This window comes from Stegodyphus dumicola, chromosome 8 (assembly GCF_044657685.1).
Source record: "Stegodyphus dumicola isolate Sdum_Otavi_A_Nest chromosome 8, ASM4465768v1".
Classification (NCBI taxonomy): Eukaryota; Metazoa; Arthropoda; class Arachnida; order Araneae; family Eresidae; genus Stegodyphus; species Stegodyphus dumicola.
In genome coordinates this window covers 56,823,986-56,834,130 of record NC_140775.1, presented here as the reverse complement: position 1 = coordinate 56,834,130, position 10,145 = coordinate 56,823,986, and positions in this window count along the sequence as shown.

Below are 10,145 nucleotides of genomic sequence, written 5' to 3'. Positions count from 1 at the left end.
GTTGGGATGGGTGAATAATAAATTATTAGAACAGATAATTCTGCATGTGTTTTTTACTTATATCTCTAACGTGAAATATATTCTAAATGCATCCTAAAAATGCATGTAATATTCCTAACATATCTATTTGAATAATACAATCAATTTTCGAGACGAAAACCTTAAAATAGTTATTAATTGGTTTGTTTACACAAACTTTTTTAACTCTTAACCAGGGCCAGCACTAGACTTTTTGCCTCCCGCTGCAAACTCTGTAACTCGAAAACTTGGCTGCCCGATTCCTTATTCAAGTCAACAAATTTTGCCGGCTCTAAATTATACCACATGTAGCCGTTAGCCGTATAGGCTGCACGCGCTTTGGCGCCGGCTTTGCTGTTAATATTAGCTCTCGTTTACATTCCCCAAAAGTAGCCACTGAATGTTGACATAATGCTAGATAGCATGTTTTCAAGGTCTGCAAAATAGGTCAAAGTATGTAGGTGCTGATTCTATGAACTTGGATGCATTTTAGCTAAAATTCGCAATTTTTTCCCTTCATAGTTTCTGTGTGTTTTTCAATAATATAACTAATAAAATATTAAGAAGTTTAATTTTACTTCTTTTCTTGTTAATAACCGGCAATTTCTTCTTTTAGCAATAAAAAGACTTTCCTGAGAATTTTTTTTAGAAAGGCAACAAACATAATTAATGAAATGAATATCGATAAATGCTTTAAGATCTTCTATTAATCTAAGAATGATTTTAAACCTGTGATACATACTTATCCTTCGGAAGTGTTATTAATTTCTCTGGCAGTGTAATGAAGTTTACATAAACATTGCCTTAAGTTAATCTGAGAATTTTTAGATAGTTGAATACCATTGCTGTTATGTGTGATGTTTCACAGCATATTACAGTTGATTTATATTGCTTTATTTATTAAGTGCACTTGAAAGATATTGTGTAAAATCTGAGTCATGCCTCATAAATTACCTTTATTTTAAGAAACGATATTGGCAACAGTTTGAAATCAACAGCCTAAAGTTCCCATTTCAGTTTTGTGATTAGGTCAGATCCTTGCATTCTCATACGGCAATTGAGAAACACACTTTAAAAGTTAAATTCGTCGTTTTATTTTATGAATATTTCAGCTCGAAATATATCCTTTTTCTCTTCTTCCCTTCAAAACAGAGTGTAATAATTTTAATGTTTGTAAACGCAATGATTTTGTCGTAGAAGACCTTAGTGTTAACTTTGAAATTACTTGATCTATATTAGTTTGAGAATTTTCATCTGCATTTCGGTTTTTGCTCTTGTTAATGTAAATAATTTTGTCAAATAACAAATTTAATAATGTAAATAATTTTGTCAATTTAACAAATTTTATTCTGAACTTCGATTTTTGAGCAAATATATTCGAATCTTTTCTAAAGTTAAAGAAACAGCTTATCATTTCTACAGAGTTTTAAGATATTTCTAATGAATATGTCGACGAAAAGAAATTTGAATATTGGGAATGTATAAATTACATGTACATTATTTAAAACAGTTTTTTGGAGGGGGAGGATGTATGAATACGTTGTATGAAATATGAAATACTTTTATCAACACATACTCGTATGTTGATAAAGGTATTTCATATTTCAACATACACTTCAAATGCAAACAAGTGCGTACATTATAAACATATTAAAACGGATTCCCAGGAATTAAAATTAAACTTTCACTTGTGTTACTAAACAGCAGCAAATTCTATATTATTTAAATACTTTCGGTATTATTTAAATTTATTTATATTTAAAATTAAGCCACTATCTTATATCTTCTATCTTTCTTGAAACTTTTGAGAAAAAAATACGAAGTTAAAATAAATTGTGATCATGATGACATTAATAAGAAAAAATTTCTCGTTAAAAAAGAAATATTTCAGATTTTTCTTTTTGTTATTGGTATGAAAAGGACACTTAAGATATAGGGGCTGTTCATTTAAATTACAGCAGTTTAAAATGACGTACAATCTCCAAATATGATTATCCAAATATATTATTTCGAAATTTCTTACAATTGTTGTAAGTGCTACTGCTGTAAGAAGAGTTCTCTAAGTAAAAATCATTTAAGAAGCAGTTAAGAACTACAAATGTATAGCTTTCATTTAAGCATTGTTTCCGTATGATCTACATAACAGCAACAGGAGCAGTGACGCAGACCACTACAATGTCATCCATGCTTTTGCGAACAGAGAAACAAGCAAAATATCAGTATAGTCACAAAATGTTGGAATTAAAGCTTAAAATAAAGTTTTAATTTATTTCCCTACACATCATTTTGCATTTTTTAACTATTTGCTTGTGTACCGAGAGGGGTGGCAAATTCAGGGACCGTCCCAGGCAACACAAACCTTTGGCTATGCCACTGGCCAAACCTAAAATGCATTTAGGATTCGATAGTTGGTTGGAAATCTATTTCCCACATACAACACTTAGCTACCTACCTGAGGAACCTAAAATAGTATTTTCTCTGTATAGTCAGTCACGGGTGTTTTTTAAATCTCTCTAAATAAGAAAAATTTATTTACTTTAAATTCATGAATATGTGATCTAAAACTCACTCAGAAATTTTTTCTGGCAAAAAAAATTATCTAGGAGAACTTTAAAAAAAATTATCTAAACGGCATTATACTGCAACGCCGCGTTTTATCTCAAATAAAATATGATAATTCAATATATCAACATGTAATTTAATTTTAAAAGTTTTCAAAATAAAAGTTTATCATGAAATATGAATAAGAATATTTTTTTTAATTTCTGGAATAATTAAGGAAAACATATACTTCATAAGCGATCCATAATGAGTTTTAATAACAGATCGTCTCTGAAAGTTAAACGGAATTCAAAACGTTTGTAGCATATTTCCATAGATGGCAGCACCAAACAAAGTATAACTTTCCAGAACTCTAGGCGTAAGTAATTTTGAGGTTAACAAACTTCTGTTTTAACTACTGTTTAAAAATCACTTAAATTCTTAGTTTATTTTAATAACTGCGGAGGAATGGAAACAAACTTTGCAGTGAAAAAAACCTTTTTGAATTAACAACGAGATTTTTATTTAGCCTTGATATACTATATCACTGAAAACCATCTAGTTTGTTGCATCAAGCGATATGTAAACAAAAAATCCTGTTGCCAGAAAAAAAATTACATTATAATGAACATATTAAATTACATTGTATTCATTGGGTTCGTTCACGTGCCTGAACAACTACTTTCCTTGATTTTTTTTACTGCCGCAGAGAGCTTGTGTATAGAAATTAAGCTAAAGCTGAATTGAGCATAAATTTGAAAATGGCATTTCCCCCCTTTTTCCCCCTGTTTTCGTTTTCAGGGGCATCGTCTGAACGCATGCAGCTCATGACTATAAATTTAAAAGTGGGGAAAAGAATTGTCGTTTTTTCAACTTGTTCTTATACTAAAATTCTCATCAATTTTGGATAATCTGTAGCTAAGGGGTCAATCATTGATTTTAGAGTCAGACAGGGGCGTAGCTAGAGTTTTTAGCACCCGGGGACAACTGAAGAACTTGCAGCCCTTTCTATGTGCCAAGAATGAAAAACATTTCATTAAAAAATTTCTTTGCATCTATTTGGTGCCCCTTGGAAGCTATGCCCGGGGACAGATGTCCCCCCTTGCCTCACCCTAGCTACACCACTGGTGTCAGACATTCAAAATCAAATGAGCTGTGCAACGCTACGTCGTCTTCTTTTTGCCTGTTCTTTGCTATAACAGGACAATGCACGGTAATGAACTTACCTAGAAGGTTAGAATAGATGGAGTAAGACTGACGTCACTACAGTGAAGCCAAGGATACGTCAGTAATAGAGCTACTAGAAAGCCTTAGTCAGCAACATGACGTCACGACTTATCATGGCCGCCATACAGCGTACAGATAATACTATAAAACATATTTTAAATAAAATTACACTGATTTTGAGAGCAAAGATCAACGTCCATAGGCTCAGAAAAGTGTCTTTTGGTATAATTTGCATGAAATACTATTGAAACTTCAGCTGATCTTCCAGATTTTAACATGGATGGATTTGTGTTATAGTTACCATTGACACATTTTCTAGATTTTATTAAACCTGAAACAGTTATTTGCAATACTTGTAATTTTTCTAGATACTAAATAACAAATCTTTCATTTAAGTGTTAAAATTAGAAAGGGAGACTTTTTTAATTTTAATGATGAATAGATAACACCGATTAGAATGTAAACAAAACCAACCAGAAGTCCGTTTATGGCAATGGCTGCGATAACTCGTGACATCACACCGTGACGTTCATAGCTTCCTTTTCATTCCATACGGGTGCGGCTTACTCCATTTATTCTAACCTTCTTAAACGTATCGCTTCATTCAATTGTATACAGGCAAAGAGGATTTCGTAACTTTTCTTCCCTCTGCCCCCCCCTCCCAATTGCGAGAAAATATGCGAAGTGCATGTAACAGCTACAGGCAGAAAATATGGTTACAAATTATGTGTCCAAGTAAATAATTTTAGTGGAATAATATTGAAATTGTATTATCTTTTGTATAACCAGTATGAAAAGCATCGCTTGAAAAATATGGCTACAGAGTTATGTCCATTTGTCATTGAGGTATATAGTTAGCTAAGTTGGCGATGGTTTAGCCCCTAATTTTTGTCGCCAAATTTGGCAAGAAATTGCCCAAAGTCGTCAAGCTTAGAGATAGTTGAGATATCCCTGTGTAACTGCAACTGTTCAGATACATTTATAACTGTAATTGTATCCCTCCCTATGTAACTGTAATTGCGTATCAGTTACTTCGACAAATCGAAGATACTAGAAATTTCTCCGTGGATGAGGGAAACCTATATAAGACAGGAGATACTAGCATCGGTTTTCAGTTTTAGCTCGGAGTATTGGGAATTCAGAGTATTGCGAGATCACCGTACGAGCTTACACATTTGAGGCTTTTTTCATTGCTCTGTGTTAGACAATGTTAACAGTATAGTTTGGAGTTGTAATTACTGATTGAGCACTGTAATTCTGAGAAAAGCTATATAAGTACGTTTGTATGGAAAATTTCAGAACTGTGAAGTATTTTCGGGACGGGGAATTCATCAAGGTTTTCTCATTCTGTATGCATTTAATCTGTTATGAACCCGTACGAATGTAAAATGTTTCTAGTGTCGGAAGTGGGATAGAATGCCGGTGACAAGAGCGATGAAAAAGCAACCGAAAAAGCTGGTGCAGCCTTTGCTGAATCCCGAGCAAAGGCTAAAGGGATCGTCAAGTCGATTAAAGAAAAGATGAAAGCGAGGCAAAAAGATGGAAGCCAGCCAAAAGAAGATTACTAAACAGGAAGGGAAACATCTAAAAAACATGCAAAAGAAGTGACGTTATCGAGTTTTCAGCAAGTCCTTGGGCCTCTCCTATCGTTCTGGTCAGAAAGAAAAAACTGTTGAATTAAATTCTGCGTTGACGGTAAGGACGTGATAAAGAAATATAGCTACTATCTTAATAGATTTAACGACATTCTGGATACTCATTCTGGAAGCAATTGGTTTTCAGCTCATGATTTCAAGAATGGATATTGGCAGGTAGAGATAATCCTGATGATCGTCAAAGAATGGCGTTTACTACTGAACAAGCAGCTCAAGATAAGCCTTTAGTATTACGCAATGCGCCATCAACATTCACACATCTCATGGAGACCGCGCTGAGAGGTCTTACCTATGAAGTCTGTCTGATATACCTGGATGACATCCTAGTGAAAAGTTTTGACGATCATTTAGAAAATATTAGAAAGGTGCTTCAGAAATTCATGGAAAGTTAAATCGTGCCAAATGTACATTTTTCAGACAAGAAGTGAATTTCCTCAGACATGTTATCTCTGCCGATGGTGTGGGCAAAGATCCAGAAAAAAATGTCAGAAATTAAAGATTGGAGACACTCAGAAAGTTTCCATCTGCTGAGAAGTTACCCGAGGCTTTGCACCTACTATGGGAGATTCGTGTAGGACTTTCTTCAACTGCAAGACCTCTTCATAAACTGACAGACAGCAAGCCAATGTTCTTGTAAACAAAACAATGTGAGGATACATTTTACAAACTTAAGGAGACTTTAACATCTACGAAAATCCTAATGTATCCTCAACTCGAAAAACCAGTTATTCTTGACACGGATGCGAGCAATGAAAGTGTCGATGCTATTTTGGCTAAAAAAGCAAACGGCCAAGAATGTGTCATAGCATACTGGAGAAAGTGTCAATCTAAACAGGAGCAGAATTATTATATCACTAGGAAAGAGTAGAACATTTCCACATAATTAAAGCCGTAGAACATTTCCACAGTTACCTTTATGGCAGAAAATTTTGCTTAGCTTAGATCATGCTTCATTAACCTGGTTATTAATTTTCAAGAATCCAGAAGGCCAAATAGCCAGATCGAGGAGGAGACTCCAAGAATATGATATCACTACTATCCGTCATCGGAATGGTTCAACACACGGAAACGCCGACACTCCGCCTAAACGTCCACGCTCAGAAAGCTTCCGATATTGGTCCAAGGTGGAAGCGAAATACGAGTTGGTTAATCGGTTCCCACTTGTAATTATATCTTCATCATAGAGTCATTGATTGGCGAAGAAGTCAGAAAAGATCAGGTGGAAGACAGCCGCATTAAATACATAGTTGATCTAATGAAATCTTCAAATAGAAAACTACCTGGCAAGACATTTCGATCTATAGTTCTAAGACAAAACAATATTAGACTTTCTGGACTTCACTCTATATTGGAAATGGCATCCTGTATCGAAAGTTTGAATCGGATGATGGAAAGGCATTACGATGGCAGCTGATATTTCCTAAATCCCGGATCTCAGATGTCTTTAAAGAACTATATAGCAGTCCGACAGGAAGCCACTTCAGAATAACAAAAAATTTGCGCAGCATTCGAGAGCGCTTCTACTGGAGTAAAGCAACAGCTAACAGGCAAACTTGGTGCTAATCCTGCGATTACTGTATGGGGTGGAAAGACGTGAAGAAATGCAACAACGAGAAAACGCAACGTTAGAATGTAAGTGCGCTTTTTAAACTCATCGTCTTAGATATCCTTGGACTTCTGCCGCAATCTGCTGGTGGCAACAAATACATCCTCGTTATCATTGATTACTTTATAAAGTGGCCTGAAGCATAGCCTATCTCTGATCAAGAAAGTGTCACAGTAGCAGAGGTAATGATACAGTATTGGATATCCAGGTATTGAGTGCTTCTTCAGTTACGTTCTGATCAAGGAAGGGATTTTATCTCGGTTATAATTTAAAAACTTTGCAAACTGCTCGGTACAGAAAAAACCCTAAACCTTTACATTCTTTACATCCACAGTCATACGGTATGGTAAAGAGACTTAATCGAACAATCTTTAATAGACGCTTCGCTGATGGTTTTTGTAAACCGACAAGACTGGGACCAGAATTTGCCTCTGATTCTTACTGGCCTATCTCAGTTCTGTCTACAAGACAATAGGCTATTCCCCGTGCTACATGCTTTTCGGTTGGGATCACTGTCTGCCTTGTGATGTGTTCTTGGTCGTCTTCCGAATGCTCCGTCATCACCTGAGCAGTACATTTAAGATCTCCAGGCACGGTTTAAAGTGATGCACAATTTTGCCCGAGAGCGGGTTAACTTGGCGACGAAGAAGATGTAGACTCGATGCGACACAGCTACAGGATATGAATTCAACGAAGGTGACAAGGTATAGTTATGGAACCCGAGTGGACGGAAAGCACTCTTTCCGTTGTGATTATGGAACCCCATTCGAGAAAAAATACTTTCTGCTCATGCTTCGACGGTCCTTACAAAGTACTAAATATGCTGAATGACGTCGTAGTTCTGTTCCATCAAATTCTAGACCATGGTGTTATGTGTGTATAATTTTGTAAATTCATGCATTAATTATTGCATTTAGTGTTCGGTTTTTGATTTTGTCCAGGGTGTGTAGTGCCAGAAATTTGCAGTGCTTGGGAAGGGAAATGCTACGAATAATTGTAGTGAACTTAATAATAATTTTACTAATTAACAATTAAATAAGTAATATCTCTTGCATAAATAATATGAATAGCCTCAGAAAGCGAAGTATCGCCGGAAAAAAAAGCTTACAGGAGTGAGCTTGACATTAAGATAAATGCCAAGTTAGCGAAGGTTTTCGCGAATAGTTTTTATTGCTAATCTTGTCAAAAAATCGTTAAAAATCACTGAGCTTTGCGACTATTTGGCGCCACCTTATTAAGATTCTGTAAGTGGTCCGATCCGTATGCAACTGTAACTGTGTATGAAGTGCAGCAATTTCAAGAAATCGAAGATAATGGAAATTTTACGGTGGACGGGTGGAAACTATACAAGACCGGAAAGAGCATCAGTTTTCAGTTTTAGCTCAGAGTATTGAGAAATCATCGTGCGAGCATTTGAGGCTTTTTGCATTGACTTGTGTTCGACGCTCTTAGTAATTCAAAGTGGTAATTGCTGATTTAGCTGTATCATTATGAGAAGTGTTGTACACTCGCAAAAAAAGAGGGGGACTATATCTTCCGTTCTACTGGGCCGATTGACGAAATTCAACTTGCGTTTTTCATATCTCGAAAGCGCGACTTAGGATATGTATTAGATTTATATATAACAATGTTCAAATATAGGTAGTTTGACACAAAATCGGACTTTTTCAGAAATGACATGTCAGTTTTTTTTTTTTTTTTTCATATTTCGATTTTACGACTCAAATTATGCCAAACTGCCAAGTTTTGTAAAAGTCGCACAAGTAGTTTTTTAAAAATTAACTCTCAAAATTTTAGCTATTAAATATAAATTGAATTTCATAAGTTTGTACGAATGGCATAGAGATGAAATAATGATTTCTCAGTTTGTTCTTGTCAGAAAACAAGAAAGCACAGTCAGCAGGTGCACAATAACAAAAGGACTTCTCCGATTCCTAAAATAATATCGTGTGCCTTGAAAAATGTGAAGTCATGTACGTGCATTGTGAAATTATAATTCTTAGAACAGAAATGCGATAAATCAGCTTCTTATAAATATGAATCTGTGAGCTTTCTAAGCAAAGATGGGATTAACCATTAAGCAAAATAAGCATGTGCTAAGGGCATCAAGGACAGGGGACGCCACAAAAAATTCCCAATGTTTTATCATGAAATGTATATTGCAGCTAAGCCGAGACGGAGAGAAAAAATTATATATATATATAAAACTTGGCCAAAAACAGGTATTATACTATAAATGTATTATGTGGGAGCAATAAAATCTTTTATTCTCTAAAAATCTTAATCCAGCCAGAAATTTTCATCTTCAAATCTAATTTTTCCGAAATTTTGTTTAACAAAATTTAGGGACAATTGCATTATTCGTGATCTAGCTCAAGTATTCTCATTTGTAGAAACATGGAATATTATTATTGGAGAAGTTAAACCACAAGAATCAGAGTAATGTTTGTTAGTTTTGCAGAATTATTTTCGAGGGTTTAAATGCGGAACTTCCTTCTTCAGCTGCCTAAGTGCAAATGAATGAGATAGAATATGGTGATAAGGTAAGAGTGACGGAAAACACTTAAAGCTGCTATACTGATGAAGCAAGAAAACTGAAACATAATTTCCTTAAAGAGTGAGGGTAAAGGTGGATTGGAATTAGGGTCATTAACTAGGACATAAAGATTTTTTTTGAATGTGAAACACCTCTAGAAAATCTAGCACACCAATAGAAAATGTTATTTTGAATAATTTTCGCTATAGAAAAATGGAAAGTGGGATTTTCTGACCAACAGTGGTCGGCAACAGAATATTTCTGTGTTTTCTTCTCCTAATATATGCCTCATATTCTTTAACACAAAATTTTAAGGCTCTGTTAGTTTGATAAAAGGGAATTAAACCCTACTGGCAAGGAATCCTGTATATCCCAGGAATTCATATCCGGAATAGGATCCTTATGTATGAAACTGGGACTTTTATTGACAGAAGAGGAAAAAGCCCCCGAAATTTAAATTTCTGTAAAATACGTGCAATTTTATAGCTAATCGATGGAAAGAAAGGAATGACAATAGAATTCTTATACTCTTCTAAAACGGGTGACTTTTGATGTGTTGGGA